This window comes from Rhinoderma darwinii, unplaced genomic scaffold, assembly GCF_050947455.1.
Source record: "Rhinoderma darwinii isolate aRhiDar2 unplaced genomic scaffold, aRhiDar2.hap1 Scaffold_448, whole genome shotgun sequence".
Taxonomy (NCBI): Eukaryota; Metazoa; Chordata; class Amphibia; order Anura; family Rhinodermatidae; genus Rhinoderma; species Rhinoderma darwinii.
The window spans coordinates 1-14153 of NW_027463921.1; the positions used below are offsets into that span (position 1 = coordinate 1).

The 14153-nt window shown below is 47.6% G+C and overlaps 10 non-coding genes across 10 annotated transcripts; all 10 read left to right on the plus strand.

Annotated features, from left to right (window-relative positions):
* The first annotated feature begins 22 nt into the window (after positions 1-22).
* On the plus strand, positions 23-213 carry LOC142716204 (U2 spliceosomal RNA). The gene has a single exon (XR_012871463.1). It is a non-coding gene; the product is annotated as a U2 spliceosomal RNA (small nuclear RNA).
* A 1284-nt stretch (positions 214-1497) lies between these two features.
* On the plus strand, positions 1498-1688 carry LOC142716216 (U2 spliceosomal RNA). The gene has a single exon (XR_012871474.1). It is a non-coding gene; the product is annotated as a U2 spliceosomal RNA (small nuclear RNA).
* A 1280-nt stretch (positions 1689-2968) lies between these two features.
* Positions 2969-3159, plus strand: LOC142716228 (U2 spliceosomal RNA). The gene has a single exon (XR_012871485.1). It is a non-coding gene; the product is annotated as a U2 spliceosomal RNA (small nuclear RNA).
* A 1300-nt stretch (positions 3160-4459) lies between these two features.
* On the plus strand, positions 4460-4650 carry LOC142716240 (U2 spliceosomal RNA). The gene has a single exon (XR_012871496.1). It is a non-coding gene; the product is annotated as a U2 spliceosomal RNA (small nuclear RNA).
* Positions 4651-5946: 1296 nt separating this feature from the next.
* On the plus strand, positions 5947-6137 carry LOC142716297 (U2 spliceosomal RNA). The gene has a single exon (XR_012871547.1). It is a non-coding gene; the product is annotated as a U2 spliceosomal RNA (small nuclear RNA).
* A 1280-nt stretch (positions 6138-7417) lies between these two features.
* LOC142716253 (U2 spliceosomal RNA) lies at positions 7418-7608 on the plus strand. The gene has a single exon (XR_012871507.1). It is a non-coding gene; the product is annotated as a U2 spliceosomal RNA (small nuclear RNA).
* Positions 7609-8888: 1280 nt separating this feature from the next.
* On the plus strand, positions 8889-9079 carry LOC142716265 (U2 spliceosomal RNA). The gene has a single exon (XR_012871518.1). It is a non-coding gene; the product is annotated as a U2 spliceosomal RNA (small nuclear RNA).
* A 1292-nt stretch (positions 9080-10371) lies between these two features.
* Positions 10372-10562, plus strand: LOC142716277 (U2 spliceosomal RNA). The gene has a single exon (XR_012871529.1). It is a non-coding gene; the product is annotated as a U2 spliceosomal RNA (small nuclear RNA).
* Positions 10563-11839: 1277 nt separating this feature from the next.
* On the plus strand, positions 11840-12030 carry LOC142716289 (U2 spliceosomal RNA). Its single transcript, XR_012871540.1, has one exon. It is a non-coding gene; the product is annotated as a U2 spliceosomal RNA (small nuclear RNA).
* A 1292-nt stretch (positions 12031-13322) lies between these two features.
* LOC142716302 (U2 spliceosomal RNA) lies at positions 13323-13513 on the plus strand. The gene has a single exon (XR_012871551.1). It is a non-coding gene; the product is annotated as a U2 spliceosomal RNA (small nuclear RNA).
* Positions 13514-14153: the final 640 nt, after the last annotated feature.

A 14153-nucleotide genomic window follows, 5' to 3' on the forward strand; every position in this document is an offset into this window, starting at 1 on the left:
CAACGCGCGGCCCGTTCGGGTTATCGCTTCTCGGCCTTTTGGCTAAGATCAAGTGTAGTATCTGTTCTTATCAGTTTAATATCTGATACGTCCCCTATCTGGGGACCATATATTAAATGGATTTTTAGAACAGGGAGATGGAAATAGAGCTTGCTCTGTCCACTCCACGCATTGACCTGGTATTGCAGTATTTCCAGGACCGGTGCACCCTTTCCTTATGTGTTGACTAAAAGCAGATTCCAAAAGTGTTTTTTGTCTTTGCTATTGTTTCTGTCTTTCTGAAGGGATCTCCCCTTTTAATCCCATTATTTCAACACCTGTTGGACAATGCATGAGTGATAATGAGCTCATTGATTAAATGCAATTAATGAATAGATTGCCACCTCTTGTTGTGTGTCGTCTGTGTTTCTGTGTTTCCGGCATTTCACATTGGAACACCTCATTCACCTTCCTTGTCTTCTCTCCGCCCTCCCTTTTAGGTAAGTTAAAGAGCTGCACCTGAGCCAGCCACTGATTGATTGATTGATTGATTGATTGATTGATTGATTGATTGATTGATGCAGCACAACAGTCAAATAGTGGAGTGGAGTAGGGGAACAGCAAACAGCCAATAAAGCAGCCCGCCCGCTCGCCTGCCCGCCACAATGGACCTACCTGTGTACACTAGATGGATGTGATGGAATGTACTGTCGTCCCTACATTTCAAGAAGAAGTAAGAATTGCAGTTGCAACAAAGCCTTGCTTGCCTACAAAGAGAGCAGCAATTTGGATTTGTTACTATGTTACCTAGAAGAATAACAAACTGTGCAAGGATGGAGGTTGTAGGAGCAAGGAGAAGTTGTCTGTAAAGTTGGTGGATGCCTATTTTCCATTTTGCAGTCCCTTGTCTCCCTCTTGTGGCCTCCTGGAGGCAACTAGCTGTGCAAAAAAAAGACAGCCTGGCGGCCGGCTGTTGCAGTGTTGCCCTCTCAGGCAACACTGAGTGACTGACTGAGCCTCACCGTCTTATATAAAGTTCAGACGGAACTTTGCACGTGTCATAGTGGAGCCCTCAGGATTCCAGAGCCAGCTTTCTGACATCATAATGGGGCCTCAGAGATAAAAGCCTGGGCCCAGGCAGTGTTGGTCAGTGCTGCTCAGCAGGCAGCACTGGACTGGACTGGATTACAGCTGATACAAGGTGTGAAGGAACAAGGGGTGGCTGTGGGCATGCACTTGCTGCCGCTGCCAGTGTTTATCTGCATGGCAGCAGGGCATTTGGGCGTTGCCAGGAAGGCGTTTTTATGTAGATTCCTCCTCTTTCAGCACTGCATTGTGGTGCAAGCAAAAGAAGCAAATCCTGTCTGGCTTCCTCTCCGGCCTTTATTCACCTCCCGTGTAGCTGTGAGTGTGTGAGCCTGCAGGGCCCCATGGAATTGCCTAGAAGTAGGCTGAATCGCTGCAAGGGCTGAACAGCAGTATCGGGCAGGCTCGGGCAACGCGCGGCCCGTTCGGGTTATCGCTTCTCGGCCTTTTGGCTAAGATCAAGTGTAGTATCTGTTCTTATCAGTTTAATATCTGATACGTCCCCTATCTGGGGACCATATATTAAATGGATTTTTAGAACAGGGAGATGGAAATAGAGCTTGCTCTGTCCACTCCACGCATTGACCTGGTATTGCAGTATTTCCAGGACCGGTGCACCCTTTCCTTATGTGTTGACTAAAAGCAGATTCCAAAAGTGTTTTTTGTCTTTGCTATTGTTTCTGTCTTTCTGAAGGGATCTCCCCTTTTAATCCCATTATTTCAACACCTGTTGGACAATGCATGAGTGATAATGAGCTCATTGATTAAATGCAATTAATGAATAGATTGCCACCTCTTGTTGTGTGTCGTCTGTGTTTCTGTGTTTCCGGCATTTCACATTGGAACACCTCATTCACCTTCCTTGTCTTCTCTCCGCCCTCCCTTTTAGGTAAGTTAAAGAGCTGCACCTGAGCCAGCCACTGATTGATTGATTGATTGATTGATTGATTGATTGATTGATTGATGCAGCACAACAGTCAAATAGTGGAGTGGAGTAGGGGAACAGCAAACAGCCAATAAAGCAGCCCGCCCGCTCGCCTGCCCGCCACAATGGACCTACCTGTGTACACTAGATGGATGTGATGGAATGTACTGTCGTCCCTACATTTCAAGAAGAAGTAAGAATTGCAGTTGCAACAAAGCCTTGCTTGCCTACAAAGAGAGCAGCAATTTGGATTTGTTACTATGTTACCTAGAAGAATAACAAACTGTGCAAGGATGGAGGTTGTAGGAGCAAGGAGAAGTTGTCTGTAAAGTTGGTGGATGCCTATTTTCCATTTTGCAGTCCCTTGTCTCCCTCTTGTGGCCTCCTGGAGGCAACTAGCTGTGCAAAAAAAAGACAGCCTGGCGGCCGGCTGTTGCAGTGTTGCCCTCTCAGGCAACACTGAGTGACTGACTGAGCCTCACCGTCTTATATAAAGTTCAGACGGAACTTTGCACGTGTCATAGTGGAGCCCTCAGGATTCCAGAGCCAGCTTTCTGACATCATAATGGGGCCTCAGAGATAAAAGCCTGGGCCCAGGCAGTGTTGGTCAGTGCTGCTCAGCAGGCAGCACTGGACTGGACTGGATTACAGCTGATACAAGGTGTGAAGGAACAAGGGGTGGCTGTGGGCATGCACTTGCTGCCGCTGCCAGTGTTTATCTGCATGGCAGCAGGGCATTTGGGCGTTGCCAGGAAGGCGTTTTTATGTAGATTCCTCCTCTTTCAGCACTGCATTGTGGTGCAAGCAAAAGAAGCAAATCCTGTCTGGCTTCCTCTCCGGCCTTTATTCACCTCCCGTGTAGCTGTGAGTGTGTGAGCCTGCAGGGCCCCATGGAATTGCCTAGAAGTAGGCTGAATCGCTGCAAGGGCTGAACAGCAGTATCGGGCAGGCTCGGGCAACGCGCGGCCCGTTCGGGTTATCGCTTCTCGGCCTTTTGGCTAAGATCAAGTGTAGTATCTGTTCTTATCAGTTTAATATCTGATACGTCCCCTATCTGGGGACCATATATTAAATGGATTTTTAGAACAGGGAGATGGAAATAGAGCTTGCTCTGTCCACTCCACGCATTGACCTGGTATTGCAGTATTTCCAGGACCGGTGCACCCTTTCCTTATGTGTTGACTAAAAGCAGATTCCAAAAGTGTTTTTTGTCTTTGCTATTGTTTCTGTCTTTCTGAAGGGATCTCCCCTTTTAATCCCATTATTTCAACACCTGTTGGACAATGCATGAGTGATAATGAGCTCATTGATTAAATGCAATTAATGAATAGATTGCCACCTCTTGTTGTGTGTCGTCTGTGTTTCTGTGTTTCCGGCATTTCACATTGGAACACCTCATTCACCTTCCTTGTCTTCTCTCCGCCCTCCCTTTTAGGTAAGTTAAAGAGCTGCACCTGAGCCAGCCACTGATTGATTGATTGATTGATTGATTGATTGATTGATTGATTGATTGATTGATTGATTGATTGATGCAGCACAACAGTCAAATAGTGGAGTGGAGTAGGGGAACAGCAAACAGCCAATAAAGCAGCCCGCCCGCTCGCCTGCCCGCCACAATGGACCTACCTGTGTACACTAGATGGATGTGATGGAATGTACTGTCGTCCCTACATTTCAAGAAGAAGTAAGAATTGCAGTTGCAACAAAGCCTTGCTTGCCTACAAAGAGAGCAGCAATTTGGATTTGTTACTATGTTACCTAGAAGAATAACAAACTGTGCAAGGATGGAGGTTGTAGGAGCAAGGAGAAGTTGTCTGTAAAGTTGGTGGATGCCTATTTTCCATTTTGCAGTCCCTTGTCTCCCTCTTGTGGCCTCCTGGAGGCAACTAGCTGTGCAAAAAAAAGACAGCCTGGCGGCCGGCTGTTGCAGTGTTGCCCTCTCAGGCAACACTGAGTGACTGACTGAGCCTCACCGTCTTATATAAAGTTCAGACGGAACTTTGCACGTGTCATAGTGGAGCCCTCAGGATTCCAGAGCCAGCTTTCTGACATCATAATGGGGCCTCAGAGATAAAAGCCTGGGCCCAGGCAGTGTTGGTCAGTGCTGCTCAGCAGGCAGCACTGGACTGGACTGGATTACAGCTGATACAAGGTGTGAAGGAACAAGGGGTGGCTGTGGGCATGCACTTGCTGCCGCTGCCAGTGTTTATCTGCATGGCAGCAGGGCATTTGGGCGTTGCCAGGAAGGCGTTTTTATGTAGATTCCTCCTCTTTCAGCACTGCATTGTGGTGCAAGCAAAAGAAGCAAATCCTGTCTGGCTTCCTCTCCGGCCTTTATTCACCTCCCGTGTAGCTGTGAGTGTGTGAGCCTGCAGGGCCCCATGGAATTGCCTAGAAGTAGGCTGAATCGCTGCAAGGGCTGAACAGCAGTATCGGGCAGGCTCGGGCAACGCGCGGCCCGTTCGGGTTATCGCTTCTCGGCCTTTTGGCTAAGATCAAGTGTAGTATCTGTTCTTATCAGTTTAATATCTGATACGTCCCCTATCTGGGGACCATATATTAAATGGATTTTTAGAACAGGGAGATGGAAATAGAGCTTGCTCTGTCCACTCCACGCATTGACCTGGTATTGCAGTATTTCCAGGACCGGTGCACCCTTTCCTTATGTGTTGACTAAAAGCAGATTCCAAAAGTGTTTTTTGTCTTTGCTATTGTTTCTGTCTTTCTGAAGGGATCTCCCCTTTTAATCCCATTATTTCAACACCTGTTGGACAATGCATGAGTGATAATGAGCTCATTGATTAAATGCAATTAATGAATAGATTGCCACCTCTTGTTGTGTGTCGTCTGTGTTTCTGTGTTTCCGGCATTTCACATTGGAACACCTCATTCACCTTCCTTGTCTTCTCTCCGCCCTCCCTTTTAGGTAAGTTAAAGAGCTGCACCTGAGCCAGCCACTGATTGATTGATTGATTGATTGATTGATTGATTGATTGATTGATTGATTGATTGATTGATGCAGCACAACAGTCAAATAGTGGAGTGGAGTAGGGGAACAGCAAACAGCCAATAAAGCAGCCCGCCCGCTCGCCTGCCCGCCACAATGGACCTACCTGTGTACACTAGATGGATGTGATGGAATGTACTGTCGTCCCTACATTTCAAGAAGAAGTAAGAATTGCAGTTGCAACAAAGCCTTGCTTGCCTACAAAGAGAGCAGCAATTTGGATTTGTTACTATGTTACCTAGAAGAATAACAAACTGTGCAAGGATGGAGGTTGTAGGAGCAAGGAGAAGTTGTCTGTAAAGTTGGTGGATGCCTATTTTCCATTTTGCAGTCCCTTGTCTCCCTCTTGTGGCCTCCTGGAGGCAACTAGCTGTGCAAAAAAAAGACAGCCTGGCGGCCGGCTGTTGCAGTGTTGCCCTCTCAGGCAACACTGAGTGACTGACTGAGCCTCACCGTCTTATATAAAGTTCAGACGGAACTTTGCACGTGTCATAGTGGAGCCCTCAGGATTCCAGAGCCAGCTTTCTGACATCATAATGGGGCCTCAGAGATAAAAGCCTGGGCCCAGGCAGTGTTGGTCAGTGCTGCTCAGCAGGCAGCACTGGACTGGACTGGATTACAGCTGATACAAGGTGTGAAGGAACAAGGGGTGGCTGTGGGCATGCACTTGCTGCCGCTGCCAGTGTTTATCTGCATGGCAGCAGGGCATTTGGGCGTTGCCAGGAAGGCGTTTTTATGTAGATTCCTCCTCTTTCAGCACTGCATTGTGGTGCAAGCAAAAGAAGCAAATCCTGTCTGGCTTCCTCTCCGGCCTTTATTCACCTCCCGTGTAGCTGTGAGTGTGTGAGCCTGCAGGGCCCCATGGAATTGCCTAGAAGTAGGCTGAATCGCTGCAAGGGCTGAACAGCAGTATCGGGCAGGCTCGGGCAACGCGCGGCCCGTTCGGGTTATCGCTTCTCGGCCTTTTGGCTAAGATCAAGTGTAGTATCTGTTCTTATCAGTTTAATATCTGATACGTCCCCTATCTGGGGACCATATATTAAATGGATTTTTAGAACAGGGAGATGGAAACAGAGCTTGCTCTGTCCACTCCACGCATTGACCTGGTATTGCAGTATTTCCAGGACCGGTGCACCCTTTCCTTATGTGTTGACTAAAAGCAGATTCCAAAAGTGTTTTTTGTCTTTGCTATTGTTTCTGTCTTTCTGAAGGGATCTCCCCTTTTAATCCCATTATTTCAACACCTGTTGGACAATGCATGAGTGATAATGAGCTCATTGATTAAATGCAATTAATGAATAGATTGCCACCTCTTGTTGTGTGTCGTCTGTGTTTCTGTGTTTCCGGCATTTCACATTGGAACACCTCATTCACCTTCCTTGTCTTCTCTCCGCCCTCCCTTTTAGGTAAGTTAAAGAGCTGCACCTGAGCCAGCCACTGATTGATTGATTGATTGATTGATTGATTGATTGATTGATTGATGCAGCACAACAGTCAAATAGTGGAGTGGAGTAGGGGAACAGCAAACAGCCAATAAAGCAGCCCGCCCGCTCGCCTGCCCGCCACAATGGACCTACCTGTGTACACTAGATGGATGTGATGGAATGTACTGTCGTCCCTACATTTCAAGAAGAAGTAAGAATTGCAGTTGCAACAAAGCCTTGCTTGCCTACAAAGAGAGCAGCAATTTGGATTTGTTACTATGTTACCTAGAAGAATAACAAACTGTGCAAGGATGGAGGTTGTAGGAGCAAGGAGAAGTTGTCTGTAAAGTTGGTGGATGCCTATTTTCCATTTTGCAGTCCCTTGTCTCCCTCTTGTGGCCTCCTGGAGGCAACTAGCTGTGCAAAAAAAAGACAGCCTGGCGGCCGGCTGTTGCAGTGTTGCCCTCTCAGGCAACACTGAGTGACTGACTGAGCCTCACCGTCTTATATAAAGTTCAGACGGAACTTTGCACGTGTCATAGTGGAGCCCTCAGGATTCCAGAGCCAGCTTTCTGACATCATAATGGGGCCTCAGAGATAAAAGCCTGGGCCCAGGCAGTGTTGGTCAGTGCTGCTCAGCAGGCAGCACTGGACTGGACTGGATTACAGCTGATACAAGGTGTGAAGGAACAAGGGGTGGCTGTGGGCATGCACTTGCTGCCGCTGCCAGTGTTTATCTGCATGGCAGCAGGGCATTTGGGCGTTGCCAGGAAGGCGTTTTTATGTAGATTCCTCCTCTTTCAGCACTGCATTGTGGTGCAAGCAAAAGAAGCAAATCCTGTCTGGCTTCCTCTCCGGCCTTTATTCACCTCCCGTGTAGCTGTGAGTGTGTGAGCCTGCAGGGCCCCATGGAATTGCCTAGAAGTAGGCTGAATCGCTGCAAGGGCTGAACAGCAGTATCGGGCAGGCTCGGGCAACGCGCGGCCCGTTCGGGTTATCGCTTCTCGGCCTTTTGGCTAAGATCAAGTGTAGTATCTGTTCTTATCAGTTTAATATCTGATACGTCCCCTATCTGGGGACCATATATTAAATGGATTTTTAGAACAGGGAGATGGAAATAGAGCTTGCTCTGTCCACTCCACGCATTGACCTGGTATTGCAGTATTTCCAGGACCGGTGCACCCTTTCCTTATGTGTTGACTAAAAGCAGATTCCAAAAGTGTTTTTTGTCTTTGCTATTGTTTCTGTCTTTCTGAAGGGATCTCCCCTTTTAATCCCATTATTTCAACACCTGTTGGACAATGCATGAGTGATAATGAGCTCATTGATTAAATGCAATTAATGAATAGATTGCCACCTCTTGTTGTGTGTCGTCTGTGTTTCTGTGTTTCCGGCATTTCACATTGGAACACCTCATTCACCTTCCTTGTCTTCTCTCCGCCCTCCCTTTTAGGTAAGTTAAAGAGCTGCACCTGAGCCAGCCACTGATTGATTGATTGATTGATTGATTGATTGATTGATTGATTGATGCAGCACAACAGTCAAATAGTGGAGTGGAGTAGGGGAACAGCAAACAGCCAATAAAGCAGCCCGCCCGCTCGCCTGCCCGCCACAATGGACCTACCTGTGTACACTAGATGGATGTGATGGAATGTACTGTCGTCCCTACATTTCAAGAAGAAGTAAGAATTGCAGTTGCAACAAAGCCTTGCTTGCCTACAAAGAGAGCAGCAATTTGGATTTGTTACTATGTTACCTAGAAGAATAACAAACTGTGCAAGGATGGAGGTTGTAGGAGCAAGGAGAAGTTGTCTGTAAAGTTGGTGGATGCCTATTATCCATTTTGCAGTCCCTTGTCTCCCTCTTGTGGCCTCCTGGAGGCAACTAGCTGTGCAAAAAAAAGACAGCCTGGCGGCCGGCTGTTGCAGTGTTGCCCTCTCAGGCAACACTGAGTGACTGACTGAGCCTCACCGTCTTATATAAAGTTCAGACGGAACTTTGCACGTGTCATAGTGGAGCCCTCAGGATTCCAGAGCCAGCTTTCTGACATCATAATGGGGCCTCAGAGATAAAAGCCTGGGCCCAGGCAGTGTTGGTCAGTGCTGCTCAGCAGGCAGCACTGGACTGGACTGGATTACAGCTGATACAAGGTGTGAAGGAACAAGGGGTGGCTGTGGGCATGCACTTGCTGCCGCTGCCAGTGTTTATCTGCATGGCAGCAGGGCATTTGGGCGTTGCCAGGAAGGCGTTTTTATGTAGATTCCTCCTCTTTCAGCACTGCATTGTGGTGCAAGCAAAAGAAGCAAATCCTGTCTGGCTTCCTCTCCGGCCTTTATTCACCTCCCGTGTAGCTGTGAGTGTGTGAGCCTGCAGGGCCCCATGGAATTGCCTAGAAGTAGGCTGAATCGCTGCAAGGGCTGAACAGCAGTATCGGGCAGGCTCGGGCAACGCGCGGCCCGTTCGGGTTATCGCTTCTCGGCCTTTTGGCTAAGATCAAGTGTAGTATCTGTTCTTATCAGTTTAATATCTGATACGTCCCCTATCTGGGGACCATATATTAAATGGATTTTTAGAACAGGGAGATGGAAATAGAGCTTGCTCTGTCCACTCCACGCATTGACCTGGTATTGCAGTATTTCCAGGACCGGTGCACCCTTTCCTTATGTGTTGACTAAAAGCAGATTCCAAAAGTGTTTTTTGTCTTTGCTATTGTTTCTGTCTTTCTGAAGGGATCTCCCCTTTTAATCCCATTATTTCAACACCTGTTGGACAATGCATGAGTGATAATGAGCTCATTGATTAAATGCAATTAATGAATAGATTGCCACCTCTTGTTGTGTGTCGTCTGTGTTTCTGTGTTTCCGGCATTTCACATTGGAACACCTCATTCACCTTCCTTGTCTTCTCTCCGCCCTCCCTTTTAGGTAAGTTAAAGAGCTGCACCTGAGCCAGCCACTGATTGATTGATTGATTGATTGATTGATTGATTGATTGATTGATTGATTGATTGATGCAGCACAACAGTCAAATAGTGGAGTGGAGTAGGGGAACAGCAAACAGCCAATAAAGCAGCCCGCCCGCTCGCCTGCCCGCCACAATGGACCTACCTGTGTACACTAGATGGATGTGATGGAATGTACTGTCGTCCCTACATTTCAAGAAGAAGTAAGAATTGCAGTTGCAACAAAGCCTTGCTTGCCTACAAAGAGAGCAGCAATTTGGATTTGTTACTATGTTACCTAGAAGAATAACAAACTGTGCAAGGATGGAGGTTGTAGGAGCAAGGAGAAGTTGTCTGTAAAGTTGGTGGATGCCTATTTTCCATTTTGCAGTCCCTTGTCTCCCTCTTGTGGCCTCCTGGAGGCAACTAGCTGTGCAAAAAAAAGACAGCCTGGCGGCCGGCTGTTGCAGTGTTGCCCTCTCAGGCAACACTGAGTGACTGACTGAGCCTCACCGTCTTATATAAAGTTCAGACGGAACTTTGCACGTGTCATAGTGGAGCCCTCAGGATTCCAGAGCCAGCTTTCTGACATCATAATGGGGCCTCAGAGATAAAAGCCTGGGCCCAGGCAGTGTTGGTCAGTGCTGCTCAGCAGGCAGCACTGGACTGGACTGTATTACAGCTGATACAAGGTGTGAAGGAACAAGGGGTGGCTGTGGGCATGCACTTGCTGCCGCTGCCAGTGTTTATCTGCATGGCAGCAGGGCATTTGGGCGTTGCCAGGAAGGCGTTTTTATGTAGATTCCTCCTCTTTCAGCACTGCATTGTGGTGCAAGCAAAAGAAGCAAATCCTGTCTGGCTTCCTCTCCGGCCTTTATTCACCTCCCGTGTAGCTGTGAGTGTGTGAGCCTGCAGGGCCCCATGGAATTGCCTAGAAGTAGGCTGAATCGCTGCAAGGGCTGAACAGCAGTATCGGGCAGGCTCGGGCAACGCGCGGCCCGTTCGGGTTATCGCTTCTCGGCCTTTTGGCTAAGATCAAGTGTAGTATCTGTTCTTATCAGTTTAATATCTGATACGTCCCCTATCTGGGGACCATATATTAAATGGATTTTTAGAACAGGGAGATGGAAATAGAGCTTGCTCTGTCCACTCCACGCATTGACCTGGTATTGCAGTATTTCCAGGACCGGTGCACCCTTTCCTTATGTGTTGACTAAAAGCAGATTCCAAAAGTGTTTTTTGTCTTTGCTATTGTTTCTGTCTTTCTGAAGGGATCTCCCCTTTTAATCCCATTATTTCAACACCTGTTGGACAATGCATGAGTGATAATGAGCTCATTGATTAAATGCAATTAATGAATAGATTGCCACCTCTTGTTGTGTGTCGTCTGTGTTTCTGTGTTTCCGGCATTTCACATTGGAACACCTCATTCACCTTCCTTGTCTTCTCTCCGCCCTCCCTTTTAGGTAAGTTAAAGAGCTGCACCTGAGCCAGCCACTGATTGATTGATTGATTGATTGATTGATTGATTGATTGATTGCAGCACAACAGTCAAATAGTGGAGTGGAGTAGGGGAACAGCAAACAGCCAATAAAGCAGCCCGCCCGCTCGCCTGCCCGCCACAATGGACCTACCTGTGTACACTAGATGGATGTGATGGAATGTACTGTCGTCCCTACATTTCAAGAAGAAGTAAGAATTGCAGTTGCAACAAAGCCTTGCTTGCCTACAAAGAGAGCAGCAATTTGGATTTGTTACTATGTTACCTAGAAGAATAACAAACTGTGCAAGGATGGAGGTTGTAGGAGCAAGGAGAAGTTGTCTGTAAAGTTGGTGGATGCCTATTTTCCATTTTGCAGTCCCTTGTCTCCCTCTTGTGGCCTCCTGGAGGCAACTAGCTGTGCAAAAAAAAGACAGCCTGGCGGCCGGCTGTTGCAGTGTTGCCCTCTCAGGCAACACTGAGTGACTGACTGAGCCTCACCGTCTTATATAAAGTTCAGACGGAACTTTGCACGTGTCATAGTGGAGCCCTCAGGATTCCAGAGCCAGCTTTCTGACATCATAATGGGGCCTCAGAGATAAAAGCCTGGGCCCAGGCAGTGTTGGTCAGTGCTGCTCAGCAGGCAGCACTGGACTGGACTGGATTACAGCTGATACAAGGTGTGAAGGAACAAGGGGTGGCTGTGGGCATGCACTTGCTGCCGCTGCCAGTGTTTATCTGCATGGCAGCAGGGCATTTGGGCGTTGCCAGGAAGGCGTTTTTATGTAGATTCCTCCTCTTTCAGCACTGCATTGTGGTGCAAGCAAAAGAAGCAAATCCTGTCTGGCTTCCTCTCCGGCCTTTATTCACCTCCCGTGTAGCTGTGAGTGTGTGAGCCTGCAGGGCCCCATGGAATTGCCTAGAAGTAGGCTGAATCGCTGCAAGGGCTGAACAGCAGTATCGGGCAGGCTCGGGCAACGCGCGGCCCGTTCGGGTTATCGCTTCTCGGCCTTTTGGCTAAGATCAAGTGTAGTATCTGTTCTTATCAGTTTAATATCTGATACGTCCCCTATCTGGGGACCATATATTAAATGGATTTTTAGAACAGGGAGATGGAAATAGAGCTTGCTCTGTCCACTCCACGCATTGACCTGGTATTGCAGTATTTCCAGGACCGGTGCACCCTTTCCTTATGTGTTGACTAAAAGCAGATTCCAAAAGTGTTTTTTGTCTTTGCTATTGTTTCTGTCTTTCTGAAGGGATCTCCCCTTTTAATCCCATTATTTCAACACCTGTTGGACAATGCATGAGTGATAATGAGCTCATTGATTAAATGCAATTAATGAATAGATTGCCACCTCTTGTTGTGTGTCGTCTGTGTTTCTGTGTTTCCGGCATTTCACATTGGAACACCTCATTCACCTTCCTTGTCTTCTCTCCGCCCTCCCTTTTAGGTAAGTTAAAGAGCTGCACCTGAGCCAGCCACTGATTGATTGATTGATTGATTGATTGATTGATTGATTGATTGATTGATTGATTGATGCAGCACAACAGTCAAATAGTGGAGTGGAGTAGGGGAACAGCAAACAGCCAATAAAGCAGCCCGCCCGCTCGCCTGCCCGCCACAATGGACCTACCTGTGTACACTAGATGGATGTGATGGAATGTACTGTCGTCCCTACATTTCAAGAAGAAGTAAGAATTGCAGTTGCAACAAAGCCTTGCTTGCCTACAAAGAGAGCAGCAATTTGGATTTGTTACTATGTTACCTAGAAGAATAACAAACTGTGCAAGGATGGAGGTTGTAGGAGCAAGGAGAAGTTGTCTGTAAAGTTGGTGGATGCCTATTTTCCATTTTGCAGTCCCTTGTCTCCCTCTTGTGGCCTCCTGGAGGCAACTAGCTGTGCAAAAAAAAGACAGCCTGGCGGCCGGCTGTTGCAGTGTTGCCCTCTCAGGCAACACTGAGTGACTGACTGAGCCTCACCGTCTTATATAAAGTTCAGACGGAACTTTGCACGTGTCATAGTGGAGCCCTCAGGATTCCAGAGCCAGCTTTCTGACATCATAATGGGGCCTCAGAGATAAAAGCCTGGGCCCAGGCAGTGTTGGTCAGTGCTGCTCAGCAGGCAGCACTGGACTGGACTGGATTACAGCTGATACAAGGTGTGAAGGAACAAGGGGTGGCTGTGGGCATGCACTTGCTGCCGCTGCCAGTGTTTATCTGCATGGCAGCAGGGCATTTGGGCGTTGCCAGGAAGGCGTTTTTATGTAGATTCCTCCTCTTTCAGCACTGCATTGTGGTGCAAGCAAAAGAAGCAAATCCTGTCTGGCTTCCTCTCCGGCCTTTATTCACCTCCCGTGTAGCTGTGAGTGTGTGAGCCTGCAGGGCCCCATGGAATTGCCTAGAAGTAGGCTGAATCGCTGCAAGGGCTGAACAGCAGTATCGGGCAGGCTCGGGCAACGCGCGGCCCGTTCGGGTTATCGCTTCTCGGCCTTTTGGCTAAGATCAAGTGTAGTATCTGTTCTTATCAGTTTAATATCTGATACGTCCCCTATCTGGGGACCATATATTAAATGGATTTTTAGAACAGGGAGATGGAAATAGAGCTTGCTCTGTCCACTCCACGCATTGACCTGGTATTGCAGTATTTCCAGGACCGGTGCACCCTTTCCTTATGTGTTGACTAAAAGCAGATTCCAAAAGTGTTTTTTGTCTTTGCTATTGTTTCTGTCTTTCTGAAGGGATCTCCCCTTTTAATCCCATTATTTCAACACCTGTTGGACAATGCATGAGTGATAATGAGCTCATTGATTAAATGCAATTAATGAATAGATTGCCACCTCTTGTTGTGTGTCGTCTGTGTTTCTGTGTTTCCGGCATTTCACATTGGAACACCTCATTCACCTTCCTTGTCTTCTCTCCGCCCTCCCTTTTAGGTAAGTTAAAGAGCTGCACCTGAGCCAGCCACTGATTGATTGATTGATTGATTGATTGATTGATTGATTGATTGATTGATTGATTGATGCAGCACAACAGTCAAATAGTGGAGTGGAGTAGGGGAACAGCAAACAGCCAATAAAGCAGCCCGCCCGCTCGCCTGCCCGCCACAATGGACCTACCTGTGTACACTAGATGGATGTGATGGAATGTACTGTCGTCCCTACATTTCAAGAAGAAGTAAGAATTGCAGTTGCAACAAAGCCTTGCTTGCCTACAAAGAGAGCAGCAATTTGGATTTGTTACTATGTTACCTAGAAGAATAACAAACTGTGCAAGGATGGAGGTTGTAGGAGCAAGGAGAAGTTGTCTG